Genomic DNA, 24,035 nt, shown 5'->3' on the forward strand with positions numbered 1-24,035 from the left:
ATGTGAACTCTGACCACAATCTATTGGTTATGACCTGTAGATTAAAACTGAAGAAACTGCAAAAAGGTGGGAATTTAAGGAGATGGGACCTGGATAAACTGAAAGAACCAGAGGTTGTACAGAGTTTCAGGGAGAGCATAAGGAAACAATTGACAGGAATGGGGGAAAGAAATACAGTAGAAGAAGAATGGGTAGCTTTGAGGGATGAAGTAGTGAAGGCAGCAGACGAATGGATAAACTGGTAGAAGCGGACCTCGGGGAAGATCAGTTTGGATTCCGCAGAAATGTTGGAACACGTGAGGCAATACTAACCTTACGACTTATCTTAGAAGAAAGATTAAGAAAAGGTAAACCTACGTTTCTAGCATTTGTAGACTTAGAGAAAGCTTTCGACAATGTTGACTGGAATACTCTCTTTCAAATTCTAAAGGTGGCAGGGGTGAAATACAGGGAGCGAAAGGCTATTTACAATTTGTACAGAAACCAGATGGCAGTTATAAGAGTCGAGGGGCATGAAAGGGAAGCAGTGGTTGGGAAGGGAGTGAGACAGGGTTGTAGCCTTTCCCCGATGTTGTTCAATCTGTATATTGAACAAGCAGTAAAGGAAACAAAAGAAAAATTCGGAGTAGGTATTAAAATCCGTGGAGAAGAAATAAAAACTTTGAGAGTAAACTCTTCCGGGCTAAGTTGCCGTGGTCGATCTGTAGAACTTCTTCTCCCTGACGTTTCGTTCTCAACTACGGAGAACATCTTCCGAGGTGAGTCGACGACTGGCTGCTAGGAGCTGGGGCCGCCGCTTATATAGAGATCGTAGGGGGCGCCACCACACGTCACATGGCGTCGATGTGCAGCTATCTCTGGCTATCGTCTGTTCTCTCGATTGCAGGCAATCGATTGTCACGTGATTGATGCAACGTCGACCGCCATATCTTATCCAATTTTAATCCTTCTTCTTTACGATTAAAATTGTATTGATGTTTGTGGATTTCAATTGCCTCTCTATACATACGTGTATAATAGTGCGACGTCCTCGCTAGCACGCTTGTTTCACCAAATTTTATGTCGTGATCTCCATCCTTAAAAACATGTTCCGCTACTGCCGATTTGTCGATATGTCCCAAGCGACAGTTTCTTTTGTGCTCCGTCAACCGTGTATTGATGCTTCTTTTGGTAGTTCCTATGTAAACCCTGCCGCAACTACACGGAATTTTATATACCCCTGGGGTGGCTAGGGGGTGACGAGCATCTTTTGTTGATCTTAGGCATTCACTAATTTTCTTAGTAGGTCTAAAAATGGTCTCTACCTGAAACTTGGCTAGTACTTTTCCAATGCGATCCGTGATATTATGGATGAACGGAAGAAATACTTTTCCAGCTGATGGTTGTTGCTGTCTCCTATTTTTAGGCATTTTTCTTTTTGGGTGAAGTGCTCGATTAATCTCGTTTTTTGTATAACCATTTTTCGCAAAGGCCATTCGTAAATGATTTAGTTCTTCTTGTAAGTAGCCTGGTTCACAAATATTATTGGCCCTATCCACTAATGTTTTTATGACCCCCCTCTTTTGCCTAGGGTGGTGGTTTGAGTTCTTATGGAGGTAGCGATCGGTATGTGTACCTTTCCTGTAGACCTTATGGCCTAAGGTCCCATCCGCCCGTTTGATAACTGATACATCCAAGAAGTTAAGTTGTCCATTCTTCTCCTTCTCCATAGTAAATTTAATCTTTGGGTTGATGCTATTTAAGTGTACCAGAAAATCATTCAAGTCTTCTTCCTCATGATTCCATATTACAAAGGTATCATCCACATACCGATACCACTTCGAGGGGCTTTTTTTGGCCGACTGCAATGCTTGATGTTCAAAATATTCCATGAATAAATTCGCAATTGCGGGACTTAGGGGACTTCCCATGGCTACCCCATCGATCTGTTCATAAAATTCACCATTATACTGAAAATAGGTTGAGGATAGACAGTGTTGGAACAAGGCTACTATATCAGTAGGGAACATATTGGCTATATGGGAGAGAGCTTCATCAACTGGAACCATCGTGAACAAGGACACTATATCAAAACTGACAAGTATGTCATTAGGACCGACAGTAATTTCCCTCAATTTCTCAATGAAGTGTAGAGAGTTTTTAATATGACTCTCAGTTTTGCCTATGTGAGGTTGTAACAAAGAGGCAAGGTGTCTGGCTAGTTCTTGGGTAGGAGCTCCAATTGCGCTGACTATTGGTCTCAAAGGAACATCAAGTTTATGTATCTTTGGTAATCCATATAATCTCGGAGGATAAGCCTCCGTTTCATAAAGATACTTTTTAACTTCTGTAGGAATTGAAGACTGTTTTATCAGACGCTTGGTGGCATTCAGCACATTCGTTGTGGGATCCTTTTTCAACTTCTTGTATGTGCTGGGTTCCAGGAGATCACTGATCTTCTTGTGATAATCCTCAGTATTCATTAAAACAGTAACATTTCCCTTGTCAGCGGCAACTATAATAACATTCTTGTCTGCATTGATCTCCCGCAGTGCCTTCCTTTCCCCTTGAGACAGATTGCTGCTGGGTGGCTTAGCTTTGCGTAATATCCTGGAGGTTTCCATTCTAATTTCATCAGCAGAATATATTAGCAATAATGTCCTCCACAGGAATCTTGGATGGAGTTATTGCAAAATTCCCTCCTTTAGACAGAACAGAAAGTTCTTCCTTAGACAAGGTGGCGCCCCCTACGATCTCTATATAAGCGGCGGCCCCAGCTCCTAGCAGCCAGTCGTCGACTCACCTCGGAAGATGTTCTCCGTAGTTGAGAACGAAACGTCAGGGAGAAGAAGTTCTACAGATCGACCACGGCAACTTAGCCCGGAAGAGTTTACTGATAAAGACGCCGGCCGTGAAAGCCTACATGGAATGATTCGACGCCTCTACGGGGAGGAAATGTCAACTAGGGTACGACGACTGGAGAACCTACGCAAGAAGAAAGGTCAACAACTTTGCTCACTCACTTTTCTGCTACGCTGTCGTGATACCGGTATAGTTCCCAAGTTTTTAAAAGTGAGAAGAATGTTTCATTCGCCACAAGCTAACCGTATTTACTCTCGTATGGAACTGGCATTACTACGTGAGCGGATACATCAGACACGACGAGGACTGGCGGTATGTGATGGCCAACTGTTAAATCTTCATTTACTTATTAGCAATACTATGCAGTTTTGTCATTGGAACAAAGTGGACAGATTAACATTTAGATCTATGGAGATTAGTGCAGAAGTGTCTTCCAATAGGCAGAAGGACAAGTTTGATCGTCTACAAGAGGGTCGACAGGAAACAGCGATTCCAAACAATTCCCAAACGGTTATTAATTTATCGGAAAAAGAATTGTCTAAGGAAGAACTTTCTGTTCTGTCTAAAGGAGGGAATTTTGCAATAACTCCATCCAAGATTCCTGTGGAGGACATTATTGCTAATATAGAGGCAGGAATTCGTCAGTTACCATCATATTCTGCTGATGAAATTAGAATGGAAACCTCCAGGATATTACGCAAAGCTAAGCCACCCAGCAGCAATCTGTCTCAAGGGGAAAGGAAGGCATTGCGGGAGATCAATGCAGACAAGAATGTTATTATAGTTGCCGCTGACAAGGGAAATGTTACTGTTTTAATGAATACTGAGGATTATCACAAGAAGATCAGTGATCTCCTGGAACCCAGCACATACAAGAAGTTGAAAAAGGATCCCACAACGAATGTGCTGAATGCCACCAAGCGTCTGATAAAACAGTCTTCAATTCCTACAGAAGTTAAAAAGTATCTTTGTGAAACGGAGGCTTATCCTCCGAGATTATATGGATTACCAAAGATACATAAACCTGATGTTCCTTTGAGACCAATAGTCAGCGCAATTGGAGCTCCTACCCAAGAACTAGCCAGACACCTTGCCTCTTTGTTACAACCTCACATAGGCAAAACTGAGAGTCATATTAAAAACTCTCTACACTTCATTGAGAAATTGAGGGAAATTACTGTCGGTCCTAATGACATACTTGTCAGTTTTGATATAGTGTCTTTGATCACGATGGTTCCAGTTGATGAAGCTCTCTCCCATATAGCCAATATGTTCCCTACTGATATAGTAGCCTTGTTCCAACACTGTCTATCCTCAACCTATTTTTAGTATAATGGTGAATTTTATGAACAGATCGATGGGGTAGCCATGGGAAGTCCCCTAAGTCCCGCAATTGCGAATTTATTCATGGAATATTTTGAACATCAAGCATTGCAGTCGGCCAAAAAAAGCCCCTCGAAGTGGTATCGGTATGTGGATGATACCTTTGTAATATGGAATCATGAGGAAGAAGACTTGAATGATTTTCTGGTACACTTAAATAGCATCAACCCAAAGATTAAATTTACTATGGAGAAGGAGAAGAATGGACAACTTAACTTCTTGGATGTATCAGTTATCAAACGGGCGGATGGGACCTTAGGCCATAAGGTCTACAGGAAAGGTACACATACCGATCGCTACCTCCATAAGAACTCAAACCACCACCCTAGGCAAAAGAGGGGGGTCATAAAAACATTAGTGGATAGGGCCAATAATATTTGTGAACCAGGCTACTTACAAGAAGAACTAAATCATTTACGAATGGCCTTTGCGAAAAATGGTTATACAAAAAACGAGATTAATCGAGCACTTCACCCAAAAAGAAAAATGCCTAAAAATAGGAGACAGCAACAACCATCAGCTGGAAAAGTATTTCTTCCGTTCATCCATAATATCACGGATCGCATTGGAAAAGTACTAGCCAAGTTTCAGGTAGAGACCATTTTTAGACCTACTAAGAAAATTAGTGAATGCCTAAGATCAACAAAAGATGCTCGTCACCCCCTAGCCACCCCAGGGGTATATAAAATTCCGTGTAGTTGCGGCAGGGTTTACATAGGAACTACCAAAAGAAGCATCAATACACGGTTGACGGAGCACAAAAGAAACTGTCGCTTGGGACATATCGACAAATCGGCAGTAGCGGAACATGTTTTTAAGGATGGAGATCACGACATAAAATTTGGTGAAACAAGCGTGCTAGCGAGGACGTCGCACTATTATACACGTATGTATAGAGAGGCAATTGAAATCCACAAACATCAATACAATTTTAATCGTAAAGAAGAAGGATTAAAATTGGATAAGATATGGCGGTCGACGTTGCATCAATCACGTGACAATCGATTGCCTGCAATCGAGAGAACAGACGATAGCCAGAGATAGCTGCACATCGACGCCATGTGACGTGTGGTGGCGCCCCCTACGATCTCTATATAAGCGGCGGCCCCAGCTCCTAGCAGCCAGTCGTCGACTCACCTCGGAAGATGTTCTCCGTAGTTGAGAACGAAACGTCAGGGAGAAGAAGTTCTACAGATCGACCACGGCAACTTAGCCCGGAAGAGTTTACTGATAAAGACGCCGGCCGTGAAAGCCTACATGGAATGAAAAACTTTGAGGTTCGCCGATGACATTGTAATTCTGTCAGAGACAGCAAAGGACTTGGAAGATCAGTTGAATGGAATGGACAGTGTCTTGAAAGGAGGATATAAGATGAACATCAACAAAAGCAAAACGAGGATAATGGAATGCAGTCGAATTAAGTCGGGTGATGCTGAGGGAATTAGATTAGGAAATGAGGCACTTAAAGTAGTAAAGGAGTTTTGCTATTTGGGGAGCAAAATAACTGATGATGGTCGAAGTAGAGAGGATATAAAATGTAGACTGGCAATGGCAAGGAAAGCGTTTCTGAAGAAGAGAAATTTGTTAACATCGAGTATAGATTTAAGTGTCAGGAAGTCGTTTCTGAAAGCATTTGTATGGAGTATAGCCATGTATGGAAGTGAAACATGGACGATAAATAGTTTGGACAAGAAGAGAATGGAAGGTTTTGAAATGTGGTGCTACAGAAGAATGCTGAAGATTAGATGGGTAGATCACATAACTAATGAGGAAGTATTGAATAGGATTGGGGAGAAGAGAAGTTTGTGGCACAACTTGACCAGAAGAAGGGATCGGTTGGTAGGACATGTTTTGAGGCATCAAGGGATCACCACTTTAGTATTGGAGAGCAGCGTGGAGGGTAAAAATCGTAGAGGGAGACCAAGAGATGAATACACTAAGCAGATTCAGAAGGATGTAGGTTGCAGTAGGTACTGGGAGATGAAGAAGCTTGCACAGGATAGAGTAGCATGGAGAGATGCATCAAAACAGTCTCAGGACTGAAGACCACAACAACAACAACAACAACCATTTTGTCATTTGTGCGAAAATCTAGAGAAGGAACTACAGTGCAGTCTTCCTCTGTGAAACAACTTTGGAAAAAGACATTAAGTATTTCGGCCTTTAGTCTGTCATCCTCTGTTTCAGTACCATTTTGGTCACAGAGTGTCTGGACATTTTGTTTTCATCCACCTACCGCTTTGACATAAGACCAAAATTTCTTAGGATTTTCTGCCAAGTCAGTACATAGAACTTTACTTTCGAATTCATTGAACGCCTCTCGCATAGCCCTCCTCACACTACATTTCGCTTCGCGTAATTTTTGTTTGTCTGCAAGGCTTTGGTTATGTTTATGTTTGCTGTGAAGTTCCCTTTGCTTCCGCAGCAGTTTTCTAACTCGGTTGTTGTACCACGGTGGCTCTTTTCCATTTCTTACGATCTTGCTTGGCACATGCTCATCTAACGCATAATGTACGATGGTTTTGAACTTTGTCCACTGATCCTCAACACTATCTGTACTTGAGACAAAACTTTTGTGTTGAGCCATCAGGCCCTCTGAAATCTGCTTTTTGTCACTTTTGCTAATCAGAAAAATCTTCCTACCCTTTTTAATATTTATATTTACGGCTGAAATCATCGATGCCGTAACCGCTTTATGATCGCTGATTCCCCGTTCTGCGTTAACTGTTTCAAATAGTTCGGGTCTGTTTGTCACCAGAAGGTCTAATATGTTATCGCCACGAGTCGGTTCTCTGTTTAACTGCACAAGGTAGTTTTCAGATAAAGCACTTAAAAAAATTTCACTTGATTCTTTGACCCTGCCACCCGTTATGAACGTTTGAGTCTCCCAGTCTATATCCGGCAAATTAAAATCTCCACCCAGAACTATAACATGGTGGGGAAATCTACTCGAAATATTTTCCAAATTATCCTTCAGGTGCTCAGCCACAACAGCTGCTGAGCCAGGGGGCCTATAGAGACATCCAATTACCATGTCTGAGCCTGCTTTAACCGTGACCTTCACCCAGCTCATTTCACATTTCGGATCTCCGTCAATTTCCTTCGATTCTATTGCACTTCTTATCGCTATAAACACGCCTCCCCCTTCACTGTCCAGCCTGTCTCTGCGGTATACATTCCAATCTGAGTTTAGGATTTCATTACTGTTTACGTCTGGTTTCAGCCAACTTTCTGTCCTTAGTACTATATGGGCGTTGTGACCGTTTATTAATGAGAGCAGTTCTGGGACCTTTCTATAGACACTCCTGCAGTTTACTATTAACACATTAATATTGTTATTCCCTGTTGCATTTTGCCTACTCCTACCTTGCCGCGTCTCAGGAGGCGTCTTGTCGGGCCTAGGGAGGGAATTCTCTAACCTAAAAAACCCCCATGTGTACTCCACACGTACTCCGCTACCCTTGTAGCCGCTTCCGGCGTGTAGTGCACGCCTGACCTATTCATTGGGACCCTGCATTTCTCCACCCGATAGCGCAGATCGAGAAATTTGCACCCCAGATCTCCGCAGAATCGTCTGAGCCTCTGGTTTAAGCCTCCCATTCGGCTCCAAACCAGAGGACCGCGATCGGTTCTGGGAACGATGCTACAAATAGTTAGCTCTGATTCCACCCCGCGAACGAGGCTTTGCGCCTTCACCAATTCCGCCAACCGCCTGTACGAACTGAGGATGACCTCTGAACCCAGACGGCAGGAGTCATTGGTGCCGACATGAGCAACAGTTTGCAATCGGGTGCACCCAGTGCTCTCTATCGCCGCCGGTAGGGCCTCCTCCACATCTCGGATGAGACCCCCCGGCAAGCAGACAGAGTGAACACTGGCCTTCTTCCCCGACCTTTCCGCTATTTCCCTAAGGGGCTCCATCACCCGCCTAACATTGGAGCTCCCAATAACTAATAAATCCCTGCCCCCGTGTGCCGGCTCGAACCTTGCTGAAGGAGCAGCCACATGTCCACTGACAGGCAGAGCGGGCGATGCCACACGGCATTCTCCACATTGACCCTCCGCCTCGTGCACCGCGAACGCCGTTGAACCCGCCACTCCCCTTGGGGAGAGGGTGGCCCAACCGTGCCCGGTACCCGCGAAGATGTCTCGACAGCAGGGACAGTGGGTGAAGCATGTAACAGCTGGGGTGTACCTTGCGACGCACCAGACTCCCCACTGCCGCTACACTCTGAGGCAGCAGCCTGAAGACGGCTGACCGCGGCCATCAACACGCTCAGCTGTTCGCGAACAGTGGCCAGCTCCTCCTGCGTCCGTACACAGCAGTCACACATCCTATCCATCCTAAGGAATCAATTTACTGAAGAGAGTTAATCAACTTTTAACTAGACTGCTAATTCACTAAAGGCAGCTGTTTATTGACTAAACTGTGGTTGCTAGCCACTTCTTGTAGAAAACAATGAAAATAGCACTACCTGTCTCTGGACTGTATTGAAAACAAACACTAGCACTACTGGCACTATGGTTGACTAAAGGGACTCTCTCTGACTGTATTCAAAACAAACACGAAATCTATGGAACACTATTAATAGCACCCGACAATTAAAGCTTCCTAAAAGCAAAAACACACGGAAGAAGAAGTGACAAGTAAGAAAAATACAGTTAATACTTAAATTAAGGTAGCTCGCTGCACAGCAGACGTGAAGCAGACGGCGGTTAGGACGACACTCAATACTTCAAGCAGAGAGGAGAGGAAGAAATGGGTAGACCTTGGTGCGAAAAAGGTAGAGGTATAAAAGGAAATCAGGAAAATGTGTGAGAAGCAGTCAAATGAAAACCGAACACCTACACAATGGGACCATGGAATGGCTCCATTCAGAAGTAATCACTGAACCCGTTGAGACATTTATCTCACTGGGAGACCAGACGAACAGTTCCTGTTTCATAGAACGCAGTCTGCCACTGACGGATCCACAAGCGCACGTACTCTCGCACTTCCTCGTCTGACTGAAACCGATACCCACGCACGTCTTTCTCCGGTTCGGCAAACATGTGAAAATCACACAGAGGAAGATCCGCGCTGTAAGGAGGATGTTGCAGTGTTTCCCAACCAAACTGATGAAGCGTAGCCTTCGTCCGACTGGCAGTGTGGGGCCGACGTTATCTTGCCACTGGATAATTCCGTCCGACAGCATTCCAACAGCCTGAGGGCAAACGGATAAGCCAACAGTGGAAACAACCTGTATCTCTCCCGCAAAGAAATCCAACATTAAGTTTCGGGTGTGCAGCCGCAAGAATTCTCCTTCTTCTTCTAATATTTCGGCTGTATAACGTTCAGCCATCTTCAGAGTGAGCCCCAAGACTGCCGCTCCCGTGCTAGCTTCGTCCCTTTACACTCATGTACCGCGCGGCCGCGCATGCGACCACAGATGCAAATGCGCCAGAGACGTTGGTCGGCGCCAGAGACGTGCACAATGCGCGAGCTGCATCTATGACTCCGCAGTCGATCAGTGTTGGCATGTCGATATATCATTGTGAGCTGCACTGTGACGACGTCTTTGTGAATTTATTACAGCAAGTGCCGGATTCCATGATTTATCAAGGTTGAAACCACTATCTCTATTAATTAAATTCGTCGTCAAGCGAATTTCAATGATGTACTTGCCAAAATTTCGACGTTGTCATACAACATACTGTGGCCAGTGTCAATGCAATGCTCTGCCACTGCCGACTTGTTAGGTTGTAAAAGTCATGTGTACCTCCGGTGTTCCGTACATCTTTCTTGGACAGTACGAGTTGTTTGTCCGATGTAAGAAGGGCTACATTCACATGGAATTTTGTAAACTCCAGATTTTCGGAGCAGCAAATCATCTTTGACGGAGCCCACCAGTGCAGCTGTTTTGGGTGGAGGACGAAAAATCACTTTTTTTGTGTCTGCTGAGAATCCGTCCTATTTTTGATGAGAGGCTACCCACTTTCGGTTTCATTTTCAGTGCCTTCTGTATGTGTGTGTGTGTGGGGGGGGGGGGGGAGGGAAACCATTGTCTTCACTCTTTGTAAGTGGGAAAGTTAATCTTGCAGACTGCCTTCGTCAGAAATAATATGCGCTCTGTGGGTCAATGTTCGCAGAACACTCATCGTCTGGGCAGGATGGTGGCAGCTATTTGCACGTAAATACAAATTTGTGTGCGTCGGCTTCTGATACACTTCATGTCCCATAGTGCCATCCTCTCAGAGCGGAACCAGAACATCCAAGAATGGAAGGCATCCCTCCTTGTCAATATCCATTGTGAACTTTATTTGATCGTGCAGGGATCGTGAGTCTTGGGGCTCACTCTGAAGATGGCTGAACGTTATACAGCCGAAATATTAGACGAAGAAGGAGTATTCTTGCGGCTGCACACCCGAAACTTAATGGAACAGTCTTTGCGCCGCCAAAACCTGAAGATTCACAAATCCAAAGCTGTTCACTTTTTCTTCGACTGAAGGGGGTGTCTGCTCGTCGAGTTCATCGAGCTTTGAACCACAACCATTGTGCAGCACTATGAAGACACTTTGTCGAAACTGCGACGCGCCATAAAATCACAATGCCCAGAAATAATGCCGGACTCCCTAGGCACAGCCGTTGTGCTAGCTCGACTTCTGGTAGCAATTTGAAACTGACGAGTGATTCCTTACACTGATTCCACGAGATTTTTCACAGCCACCTTCCTCAGTGGTCGACTGTCCCTGTGCGTCAATACATGAGTTACCGGTACGTCTGTTCTTGGTTTAACTGTAGTTGTTCCTTCGCGTTTCCACTTCACAGTCAAGTCACCAACAGTTGACTTGTGCAGCTTTAGAAGGCTTGAAATGTCCCTGATGAATCTGTTACTGACGTGACAACCAGTGTCAGGTCCACGTTCGAAGCTCTCCTGAGCGACACATTTTGCTGTTACTGCTTCTCTACTGGCAACACGTTTTTTTCTGAACGATGGCGCCCCCTCCACGCCCACACCAACTTGGTGACCAAACCAAAAGTTCTACTGTCACCTTCGTATAACATGTTAATTTTTGAATCAGGAGTCACAGGATGCGGGCTGTGATGTTATCCATGCGTCTGGGTAAGATGACTCATTTACATCGACCATCAGGAGATACAAAGTGGACGAAAGCGATCGAAGGGTAGCGGTTGTAAGGGCAGAGAAAAAAAAGTGCCAAGGCAAGCGCCAAGGGCAAAAACTTCTGCGACAGTGGGACGGGTAGTAAGGGCAGTAGCGGCTTGCTAGCTGCGACAGTGCACGCAAGGTGTGGTTACATTAGTGCGAGGTATCGTGCATCGTTACCTTCCTCGTTGCGGAAGTTCGTTGTAGGGCTTGCTGCAGTTGCTGCGTCCCTGTAACAGTTCAAGGTCATCATACATTAGTGGACGATCGGTCATAGATCGACTCACAGTGTAGGGGGTGTGTGTGGCTGGTTTGCGTGCTGTGTACAGTACGGCTTCCCTGCGATTGCCTGTTTTTCGGCGGGTCGAGCATCTGGGGTTACCAGTAGTAGCTGTGTTGCAGGGGCTCGCCAGTACTGTCGTGTTAGGTGCTATGGACCATAGATGTTTAGTTCCTTGCCAATAGTGTCTTTGGTCTATTATGTTTCCGTCTATGGTTGTGGTCGTAGTTACCCAGAGAAAGGATAAACGGGTTACGCGAGTGTCTTGTGTTATTGTACAGCCGTGTAGAGAGTTATTGGAATACCTGCAAGATGGTATCTAGCCGATATTCCCGGTGAAGGTCCGCGGTGCGTGTGTAGCGCAGAGCGTTGCTTATGATTCTGAGTACTTTGTTCTGTATGAGCTGCAGACGGCGCAGGCGTGTGGGCGCAGCGTATCCCCAGACAGGGGCTGCGTACGTCATCAGGGGTCGAATAAGTGTCATGTGCATGGACCTAGACACCCTCCTATTCAGTGTGCTACGCCTGTTAAGCATAGGGTAGAGTTGTTTGAGCCTCATGTTTGCTTTGTTGGTCACGTGTTGAATGTTGTTCCCCCAGAGTAGTTTCCGGTCCAGCCAGACACCGAGGTATTTGACCTTCTCGCGGAAGCGTTTTGGGCGTGCATGTAGTGTTACTGGGTTGCAGTGCTGATGTTTGCGCAGTAGTTTCGGTCATCTAGTGAACAGAACGGCTTCGCACTTGTCGACGTTTACTCTAACACGCCATTTCACCAGCCAAGGTTCTGCCGCTCTGAGTGCAGTCTGTAGTCGTGAGTTAATGTTAGACGGCTTCCAGTCTTGCGCGAGGATGGCAGTGTCATCCGCGTAGATTGCCACCGTCATGTTGTATGTGGCTGGGAGGTCGTTAATGTAGAGGTTAAACAGTAAGGGCCCTAGGATGCTTCCTTGGGGTACTCCTGCCTGGATACCATGTCTCGTCGATTGTTTGCCCTGCACGTCGGTGTTGAAACTCCTGTCCGTGAGATATAAGTGTATGAGACGTACGAGCCCGTCGGAGAACCTTGCGTCGCTGAGTTTGCGTATAAGGCCGTTGTGCCATATACGATCGAAAGCCTTTTCGATGTCCAGGAACACCGCCCCAGTTGCTTTGTTTGTGTTGTATCTGTGTGTTGTGTATTCAGCGACACGGATAAGTTGTGTTGTCGAGTGGTGATTCCTGAAACCGAATTGCTCCGGTCTCAGGGTGTCGTTTGTGATGCAGTGCCTAGTGAGTCGTTTTAGTATTTCCTTCTCAACGATCTTGCTGAGTGCGCTCAGCAGACTGATGTTTCCGTAATTCAGTCAATGGGTTGCATGTCAAGAGCACAGCCGTTGCTTTCCGTGCCGCATATCAGATTCCGTTACAAACGATACCCTACGTCGACAGTCCTGCCAGGCACTAACGAGAAGCAAGATAAAACAAAACGCTTCACTGTGCGCCGTGTGACGGAAGAGGGCGTTTCGCAAGCGGCCAGGTGACAACGCTCGTCGCTGGCCCCTCTGTTGTGCTCCCCGTGTGTGCGTGGGTGGCCAGGGCAGGCCTGCCCGCGTGTTTCACACGCCGACGGCCGCTAACAGGTGGCACAATGGTCGCCTGTGCTGCTGCCGCTGGCCCAACACCACAGCTACGCTGCACTGCACAGGCACCACTACTGTGACCCTTGTTCCAGTGTCGTCCACTTGGGAAAGCGCATCACTCCCTACGAAGTCGGCGACAGCCTTCTGCTAAATATGCAACGCCAGTTATGAGAATCAGCAGCCTCCACTATCGACACTGCTGTTGTTACCATGAGCAACTGACTGTTAATTAACGCAGAGGGATATTGCACTGTACACCGTAAAGCAGAAAGACTAAGAGGCGATCAAAAAGTTTCTGTTCGAAGGCAGTAAAGTCCAGAATCGATATACCTGTAGGGCAAAATCGCCGTGATCATTGAGGATATCATCACACCGGCGCACCATGTTGAAGGTACCTCTTCAGTAAAACACCTTGTCCTGCAGCGTGAAAAAGTTCGTAACCGCCTGCTGCACGTCCCGGTGCGTCAGGAACTGCCGACCGTTCAACGCCTTTCTTAAACGACCAAAGGCATCATAATCGCATGGGAGGATATCAGGGCTATATGGCGGGTGCTCGAGTCCCTTCCACTACTGTTGGCGTAACTTCTGCTTTATAAAATTTGCGATATTGGAACATGCGTTATGACGAACTTGGCGCACTATTCCACGACGGTGGCTTTCGACAGTCATACTGCCCCATACACATTCTTCAGTCACCGGTGGATGTCTGCCGGTGTTTGTCCTTCGGTGGCCGGCCAGGGTGGCCGAGCGGTTCTAGGCGCTGTAGTCTGGAACCGCGCGTCCGTTACGGTCGCAGGTTCGAATCCTGCCTCGGGCATCGATATGTGTGATGTCCTTAGGTTAGTTAGGTTTAACTAGTTCTAAGTTCTAGGGGACTGATGACCTCAGAAGTTAAGTCCCATAATGCTCAGCGCCATTTGAATCCATTGTCTTTCGGCAGCCAAAAAGAGAATAACAGTACATTGGTTCTGGATGGACGCATTTGATAATAACGTCGCCATAGTTCATGTTTCCGCATTTCCCGCTCGCATGTCGGTGCTTATAAAACAGCGTCGGAGTCTTGCTACGTTGCATATAAGCTGCAACGACATGCTTAGATAAGCTACGACAATAACAAACAAGTGTCTTCCTGTGCGGAAATCACAGCAACTGTGTGAGTGCAAGACGTGGACACACAGTAACTTATAGATGTTCAGGTCGGTCTGGGAGGCGCGCATAAAGTGGGAAATCTGGTTTCAAATGTCCTGGTCCGGCGCAAATTTCCGTATGTCGTTTGTAGCTGTGCAGCTCAAGTCTAATCATATTCGCAATTGTGAATACATTTCTTCTAGAAATTCGGTCGTCTCTTCAGCGTTGAAACGGTTCCTTTGTCGATAGAGGTAGATACCCTCAGTATAGCGAAACCATCTAAATCACTCAATAAAGACAAGCCTTTCGGTCCGTATTGTATACCAGTTAGGTTCCTTTTAGAATATTCTAATATAACAGCTGCACACTTAGCAGTCATATACAACTGCTCGCTCGACTGAAGATCCATATCTAAAGACTGGAAAGTTCCACACGTCACACCAATACTGAAGAAAGTAGGAGCAATTCGCTGAATTACAGACTCACGCCGCTGACGTCGATTTGCACAACGAGTTTGGAAGGAGTTTACCTCGAAGAAAACATTCTGCTGACACACAGTCAGCACGGATTCAGAAAAATAATCGTTCTTGTGAAACACAACTAGGTATTTATTCATACGAAATTATGAGTACTATCGACAAGTGACCTCAAATTAATTCCGTATTTCCAGATGCCTTTTCACAATGTTCCTCACAAGCGTCATCTAATCAAACTGGATTCGCGATTTCCTGTCCGAAAGATCATAATTCGTAATAATTGACGGAAAGTCATCGAATAAAACGAGCGATATCACGCGTTCAGCAATGAATTCTTATAGGCCCTCTGCTGTTCCCAATCTATACAGGGTGGTCCATTGATCGTGACCGGGCCAAATATCGCACGAAATAAGCGTCAAACGAAAAAAACTACAAAGAACGAAACTTGTCTAGCTTGAAGGGGGAAACCAGATGGCAGTATGGTTGGTCCGCTAGATGGCGCTGCCATAGGTCAAACGGATATCAACTGCGTTTTTTTAAATACACTCCTGGAAATTGAAATAAGAACACCGTGAATTCATTGTCCCAGGAAGGGGAAACTTTATTGACACATTCCTGGGGTCAGATACATCACATGATCACACTGACAGAACCACAGGCACATAGACACAGGCAACAGAGCATGCACAATGTCGGCACTAGTACAGTGTATATCCACCTTTCGCAGCAATGCAGGCTGCTATTCTCCCATGGAGACGATCGTAGAGATGCTGGATGTAGTCCTGTGGAACGGCTTGCCATGCCATTTCCACCTGGCGCCTCAGTTGGACCAGCGTTCGTGCTGGACGTGCAGACCGCGTGAGTCGACGCTTCATCCAGTCCCAAACATGCTCAATGGGGGACAGATCCGGAGATCTTGCTGGCCAGGGTAGTTGACTTACACCTTCTAGAGCACGTTGGGTGGCACGGGATACATGCGGACGTGCATTGTCCTGTTGGAACAGCAAGTTCCCTTGCCGGTCTAGGAATGGTAGAACGATGGGTTCGATGACGGTTTGGATGTACCGTGCACTATTCAGTGTCCCCTCGACGATCACCAGTGGTGTACGGCCAGTGTAGGAGATCGCTCCCCACACCATGATGCCGGGTGTTGGCCCTGTGTGCCTCGGTCGTATGCAGTCCTGATTGTGGCGCTCACCTGCACGGCGCCAAACACGCATACGACCATCATTGGCACCAAGGCAGAAGCGACTCTCATCGCTGAAGACGACACGTCTCCATTCGTCCCTCCATTCACGCCTGTCGCGACACCACTGGAGGCGGGCTGCACGATGTTGGGGCGTGAGCGGAAGACGGCTTAACGGTGTGCGGGACCGTAGCCCAACTTCATGGAGACGGTTGCGAATGGTCCTCGCCGATACCCCAGGAGCAACAGTGTACCTAATTTGCTGGGAAGTGACGGTGCGGTCCCCTACGGCACTGCGTAGGATCCTACAGTCTTGGCGTGCATCCGTGCGTCGCTGCGGTCCAGTCCCAGGTCGACGGGCACGTGCACCTTCCGCCGACCACTGGCGACAACATCGATGTACTGTGGAGACCTCACGCCCCACGTGTTGAGCAATTCGGCGGTACGTCCACCCGGCCTCCCGCATGCCCACTATACGCCCTCGCTCAAAGTCCGTCAACTGCACATACGGTTCACGTCCACGCTGTCGCGGCATGCTACCAGTGTTAAAGACTGCGATGGAGCTCCTTATGCCACGGCAAACTGGCTGACACTGACGGCGGCGGTGCACAAATGCTGCGCAGCTAGCGCCATTCGACGGCCAACACCGCGGTTCCTGGTGTGTCCGCTGTGCCGTGCGTGTGATCATTGCTTGTACAGCCCTCTCGCAGTGTCCGGAGCAAGTATGGTGGGTCTGACACACCGGTGTCAATGTGTTCTTTTTTCCATTTCCAGGAGTGTAGGAACCCCCATTTTTATTACATATTCGTGTAGTACGCAAAGAAATATGAATGTTTTAGTTTGACCACTTTTTTCGCTTTGTGACAGATGGCGCAGTAATAGTCACAAACATATGGCTCACAATTTTAGACGAACAGTTGGTAACAGGTAGGTTTTTTAAATTAAAATACAGAACGTAGGAATGTTTGAACATTTGTTTCGGTTGTCCCAATATGATACATGTACCTTTGTGAACTTATCATTACTGAGAACGCATGCTGTTACAGCGTAATTACCTGTAAATACCACATTAAGTGCAATAAATGCTCCAAACGATGTCCGTCAACCTCAATGCATTTGGCAGTACGTGTAAGGCAGTACGTGTAACGACATTCCTCTCAACAGGGAGTAGTTCGCCTTCCGTAATGTTCCCACATGCATTGACAATGCGCTGACGCATGTTGTCAGGCGTTGTCGGTCGATCACGGTAGCAAATATCCTTGAACTTTCCCCACAGAAAGAAATCTGGGGACGTCAGATCCGGTGAACGATAAATCCACCTGTCATGAAATACGCTATTCAATACCGCTTCAACCGCACGCGAGCTATGTGCCGGACATCCGTCATGTTGGAAGTACATGACCATACTGTCATGCAGTGAAACATCTTGTAGTAACATCGGTAGAACATTAAGTAGGAAATCAGCATACATTGCACCATTTAGATTGCCATTGATAAAATGGGGGCCAATTATGGTTCAAATGGCTCTGAGCACTATGGGACTTAACATCTGTGGTCCTCAGTCCCCTAGAACTTAGAACTACTTAAACCTAACTAACCTAAGGACATCACACACATCCATGCCCGAGGCAGGATACGAACCTGCGACCGTAGCAGTCCCGCGGTTCCGGACTGAGCGCCTAGAACCGCTAGACCAGGGCCAATTATCCTCCCTCCCATAATGCCGCACCATACATTAACCCGCCAAGGTCGCTGATGTTCCACTTGTCGCAGCCATCGTGGATTTTCCGTTGTCCAATAGTGCATATTATGCCGGTTTACGTTACCGCTGTTGGTGAATGACGCTTCGTCGCTAAATAGAACGCGTGCAAAAAATCTGTCATAGTCCCGTCATTACTCTTGTGCCCAGTGGCAGAACTGTACACGACGTTCAAAGTCGTCGCCATGAAATTCCTGGTGCATAGAAATATGGTACGGGTGCAATCGATGTTGATGTAGCATTCTGAACACCGACGTTTTCGAGATTCCCGATTCTCGCGCAATTTGTCTGCTACTGATGTGCGGGAAAGCCGCGACAGCAGCTAAAACACCTACTTGAGCATCATCATTTGTTGTAGGTCGTGACTGACGTTTGACATGTGGCTGAACACTTTCTGTTTCCCTAAATAACGTAACTATCCGGCGAACGGTTCGGACACTTGGATGATGTCGTCCAGGATACCGAGCAGTATACATAGCACACGCCCGTTGGGCATTTTGATCACAATAGCCATACATCAACACGATATCGACCTTTTCTGCAATTGGTAAACGGTCCTCTTTAACACGGGTAATGTATCACCAAGCAAATAGCGTCCGCACTGGCGTTGATGCTTTAGAAGATCTTCATTTAACTGAATTATTTAGTGATACACCATCTGAACCGAAACGTCCTAAACAAGACAACCACGTAATTATACGTTTGTGACTATTACAGCGCCATCTGTCACAAAGTGAAAAAGTGGTCCAACTAAAACATTCATATTTCTTTACGTACTACACGAATATGTAATATAAAATGGGGGTTCCTATTTAAAAAAAAAAAACGCAGTTGATATCCGTTTTAACCTATGGAAGCGCCATCTAGCGGGCCAACCATAGCGCCATCTGGTTTCCCCCTTCAAGCTAGACAAGTTTCGTTCTTTGTAGTTTTTTTCGTTTGACGCTTATTTCGTGAGATCCACATGAGTTCCAAAAGAAATCCGTTGGCTGTCAATTCAACTAAGTACCTGGGTGTTAAAATTACGAACAACTTCAGTTGGAAAGACCACATAGATAATATTGTGGGGAAGGCGAGCCAAAGGTTGCGTTTCATTAGCAGGACACTTAGAAGATGCAACAAGTCCACTAAAGAGACAGCTTAACACTACACTCGTTCGTCCTCTGTTAGAATATTGCTGCGCGGTGTGGGATCCTTACCAGGTGGGATTGACGGGGAACATCGAAAGGGTGCAAAAAAGGGCTGCTCGTTTTGTATTATCACGTGATAGGGGAGAGGGTGTGGCAGATATGATACGCGAGTTGGGATGGAAGTCATTACAGCAAAGACATTTTTCGTCGCGGCGAGATCTGTTTACGAAATTTGATTCCCAAATTTTCTCTTCCGAATGGGAAAATATTTTGTTTAGCCCAGCCTACATAGGTAGGAATGATCATCAAAATAAAATAAGAGAAATCAGAGCTCGAACAGAAAGGTTTAGGTGTTCGTTTTTCCCGGGCGCTGTTCGGGAGTGGAATGGTAGAGAGATAGTTTGATTGTGGTTCGATGAACCCTCTGCCAAGCATTTAAATGTGAATTGCAGAGTAGTCATGTAGATGTAGATGTAGATGTAGATATTTGGCCCGGTCACGATCAATGGACCACCCTGTATACAAATATAAGTACGTTCATACATATGGAATACTGAAAAGATTTATTCAAGGGTGTTGTTTATTGAAAGGTGTTACGACGGAAATCTTGGTACCGATAACATTTCCGTTGTTTGCCAGGCATTAGGCCGTTACTTCTGCTGCTGCGACGTAAATAACTGCGGCCGGCGCCTCGTGGTGACGCCCACGCGGCCGCAGTAATCTGCCAGGTGTTGCAGAGAGCGGCGCCCTTATCTGCTGTTGTCTGGGGGATTTGGCGCGGCAGGTGGCAGGTGCCACTGTACTCGCTGAAGCCTGCTGCGCAGCGCAAACTCGCCGAAAGCCGCTGCCAGCCGCCAGCCGCCGGAGACCGTAAACATCTGTCCCAGCAACTTCGTATCTCGGCCTCGGATCACTGCCAGAAACCCTAATTTACGAAGTTGCAGTGAGCTCACACAACTTCCACTCAGAGCGTCTTAGGCGTTTGTGTGCTGTCATGTTGTTTTGATTACATGAAGAAAGCAAAGTTAAATATCTAGACAGCATCACGCACGTTAAAGGCACTGCATTAATTATCAGGCACACAGTTTTCAATGTTAAGTCTGCAAATTTTGAAAAAACGGGTGGTATTGTGAACAGAATAAAATTTCTCCATGTTTTCTGGATCACAGAACCCTAAAACAAAGCTGAAATTTACACCGTCGGAAAAAAATCGCAACACCAAAAAGTAATTAAAGCAGACTAATGAATTTTTAGGAATACATCTATCTAGGTAATATACACTACTGGCCATTAAAATTGCTACACCACGAAGATGACGTGCTACAGACGCGAAATTTAACCGACAGGAAGAAGATGCTGTGATATACAAATTATTAGCTTTTCGGAACATTCAAACAAGGTTGGCGCCGGTGGCGACACCTACAACGAGCTGACATGGGGAAAGTTTCCAACTGATTTCTCATACACAAAAAGCAGTTGACCAGCGTTGCCTGGTGAAACGTTGTTGTGATGCCTCGTATAATGAGGAGAAATGGGTACCATCACGTTTCCGACTTTGATAAAGGTCGGATTGTAGCCTATCGCGATTACGGTTTATCGTATCGCTACATTGCTGCTAGCGTTGGTCGAGATCCAATGACTGTTAGCAGAATATGGAATCGGTGGGTTCAGGAGGGTAATACGGAACACCGTGCTGGATACCAACGCCCTCGTATTACTAGCAGCCGAGATGACTGGCATCTTATCCGCATGGCTGTAACGGATCGTGCAGCCACGTCTCGATCCCTGAGTCAACAGATCGGGACGTTTGCAAGACAACAGCCATCTGCACGAACAGTTCGGCGACATTTGCAGCAGCATGGACTATCAGCTCGGAGACCATGGCCGCGGTTACCCTTGACGCTGAATCACTGACAGAAGCCCCTGCGATGGTGTACTCAACGACGAACCTGGGTGCACGAATGGCAAAACGTCATTTGTTCGGATGAATCCACGTTCTGTTTGCAGCATCATCATGGTGGCATCCCTGTTTGGCGACATCGCGGTGAACGCACATTGGAAGCGTGTATTCGTCATCGCCATACTGGCGTATGACCCGGCGTGATGGTATGGGGTGCCATTGGTTACACGTCTCGGTCACCTCTTGTTCGCACTGACGACACTTTGAACAGTGGACGTTACATTTCTGATGTGTTATGACCAGTGGGTCTATCCTTCATTCGATCCCTGTGAAACCCTACATTTCAGCAGGATGATGCGCAACCGCATGTTACAGGTCCTGTGCGGGCCCTTCTGGATACAGAAAATGTTCGACTGCTGCCCTGGCCAGCACATTCTCCAGATCTCTCACCAATTGAAAACGTCTGGTCAATGGTGGCCGAGCAACTGGCTCGTCACAGTACGTCAGTCACTACTTTTTATGAACTGTGGTATCGTGTTGAAGCTGTATGGGCAGCTGTACCTGTACACGCCAGCCAAGCTCTGTTTGACTCAATGCCCAGGCGTATCAAGGCCGTTATTATGGCCAGAGGTGGATGTTCTCGGTACTGATTTCTCAGGATCTTTGCACCCAAATTGCGCGAAAATGTAATCACATGTCAGTTGTAGTATAATATATTTGTCCAATGAATGACCGTTTATCATCTGCATTTCTTTTTGGTGTAGCAATTTTAAAGGCCAGTAGTGTATTTAAGTGAATAACATTGCAAGATCACAGATTAATGTAAGCGCGAGATAAGCCATTGCAAATGTGAAATGCTGGTACATTAATAACAGGTATAACAGGATGTTGAAAGCAAGCATGCAAACGTGCATGTATTGTAAAGGTGCCGGATGTCAGTTTTTGGGATGGAGTTCCATGCCTGTTGCATTTGGTCGGCCAATACAAGGACGATTAATGCTGTTTGTGGATGGCGCTGGAATCATCATCCGATGATGTCGCACGTGTACTCGACTGGAGACAGATCTGGCGATCGAGCGGGCCAAAGTAACATTTGGACATTCTGCAGGACATGTCTGGTTACAACAGCGATATGTGGGCGACCGTTATTCTGTTGGAAAATACCGCGTGGAATGCTCTTCATCAATGGCAGCAGAAAAGGTAGAATCACAAGACTGACGCACAAATCTGCAGTCAGAGTGCATGGGATAACTAAGAAGTCGCACCCTAGATCATAATTCCAGGTGGAGATCCAGCGTGTGTAGCACGCAGACAGGTTGGTTGCAGGGCCTCAACTGGTCCCTTTCTAACCAACACACAGCCATCAGTGGTACCGAGGTAGAACGATCAGAAATCGCAAAAAACCTCCTCCCTGCCGTCCAATGAGCTCTCACTTGACACCACTGTTGTCGCAAATGGCGGTGGTTTAGAATCAGTGGAGTGCACGTTACAGGGAGTCTGCCTGGGAGAAGTCCTTGGTGTAACCGATTTATAACAGGTCGTTGTATCACTGTGGTGCCAACTGCTGCTCAGATTGCTGCTGCAGAATCAGTACGATGCGCCAGATCCACACACCGGACGTGATGGTCTTTCCACTCGGTAATGCCTCACCGGACTCTGGTCCTCTTGCCATTGTACATTGGCTAATTTATTGCCAAGCCTTTCTGGAATATTGCAGAAGGAACATCCAGCTTCTCGTAGCCCTATTACACGACTTCGTTCGCGCTCAGTGAGATGCTGATAATAGCTTCTTTGTTGTCTTAATGAGGGACGTTGATGAAATTGACCAAAAATGTCAATTTTCGATTTATTTTTTATTTGTTAGTATACCTCATGGACAATACGTTCCCACAGTTTCAATGTTGAAATCGCATCCGAAGTGCCTGAAAATTAATTAAAAGTGTGACGCGGCCTCCCTGCCATGCCCACGTTTCGAAGCAGCTCTTCAATACCAGCTCAGTGAACAACTATTCGGTGTATTACTTTCAACCAAGCACACTTACTGGTTTCTGGACGATCCTGCACTTCTCAAAAAGTGTGTCATGACAAAACCCAAAATCCAAATGAGTCTCTAAAATCACTAATTTGCATCTGCAACTTATGATGCAGTTATTTCATTTAATTATGGGAACGTCGGGAGGATGAAGGTATTAGGAAGAATGTGCTTCAAGATAGGAAATTTAAATCAAGACATCCTGAGAAAAATAGATCTACAGAGCGTCTCTGCAGCTGAAAAATCAGTTGACGACCTGGTAAAGGAAAGAAGACAGACAACAAGAAACCAGAAGAGAAGCCTTGAAGGGAAAGACGACCCCGAGTACAAATGTGGTGCCTTCTGAAGAAGTGACATGAGGAAAATGTTAGGTTGAACTTTAAATTGCGTTTCCTGAAAAGTTTGTTTTTTAAAGTTTATGTATCTTTTCCTCAGATTCTATGAATGCTAGAATTATGAAGTTTTGTACACATATTTCTGTAAACCTAATAAACGTTGTCTCAAGAGCAAATTTTGAAATTCTGATTGCAAGCTGAGATACGGGGCAAAGCGCTTGGAATTTTGCATGAATTTAAAATTGTACTTGTGGAATTATAATTAAAAAATTATGAAAATTCTCCTATTTGACCTTTCCAAAAGCTGATGAGAGAAGCTTACAACATATAAAGAGATGAAACAGAGAAATTTTTGTAGAAATCTCTTGAATACTTTCTGACAAAAAGGAACATACATTATTTTTTGAGAATAAAACTTCAAATTTCATTCAAAAAAAGTTGAATATATATAATCAAAGGATGTTATATGTAAATGTGTAACTTTTATGTAAAGCATGGTACAAAATTTCATTGCCATATCTCCAAAACTGTGGATTTGATGCAATTTTGAAATAGTGAGTGTTTTTCATCAACGTTCCCCCTTAAAGGCATTCTTGAGTAATGTTAGCACGCCTCATCCAGTCTCTAAGATAACTAACGCCCTCGATCGTTACAGCGTGTATTTAAAGCAAACCTGTTTTACATCCTCATAGTGACCGTAAGAGCGCCACTCATATGCGTCTGGCACGAAATTTGAATAGGGATCATCTTCCAAATGTAGAAACACGTCTACCAACTTTCATTTATGTCGTTTGTGTGTCTGGACGCAATAAAGGCAAAGT

The sequence above is a fragment of the Schistocerca piceifrons genome, chromosome 2 (assembly GCF_021461385.2).
Source record: "Schistocerca piceifrons isolate TAMUIC-IGC-003096 chromosome 2, iqSchPice1.1, whole genome shotgun sequence".
Lineage (NCBI taxonomy): Eukaryota > Metazoa > Arthropoda > Insecta > Orthoptera > Acrididae > Schistocerca > Schistocerca piceifrons.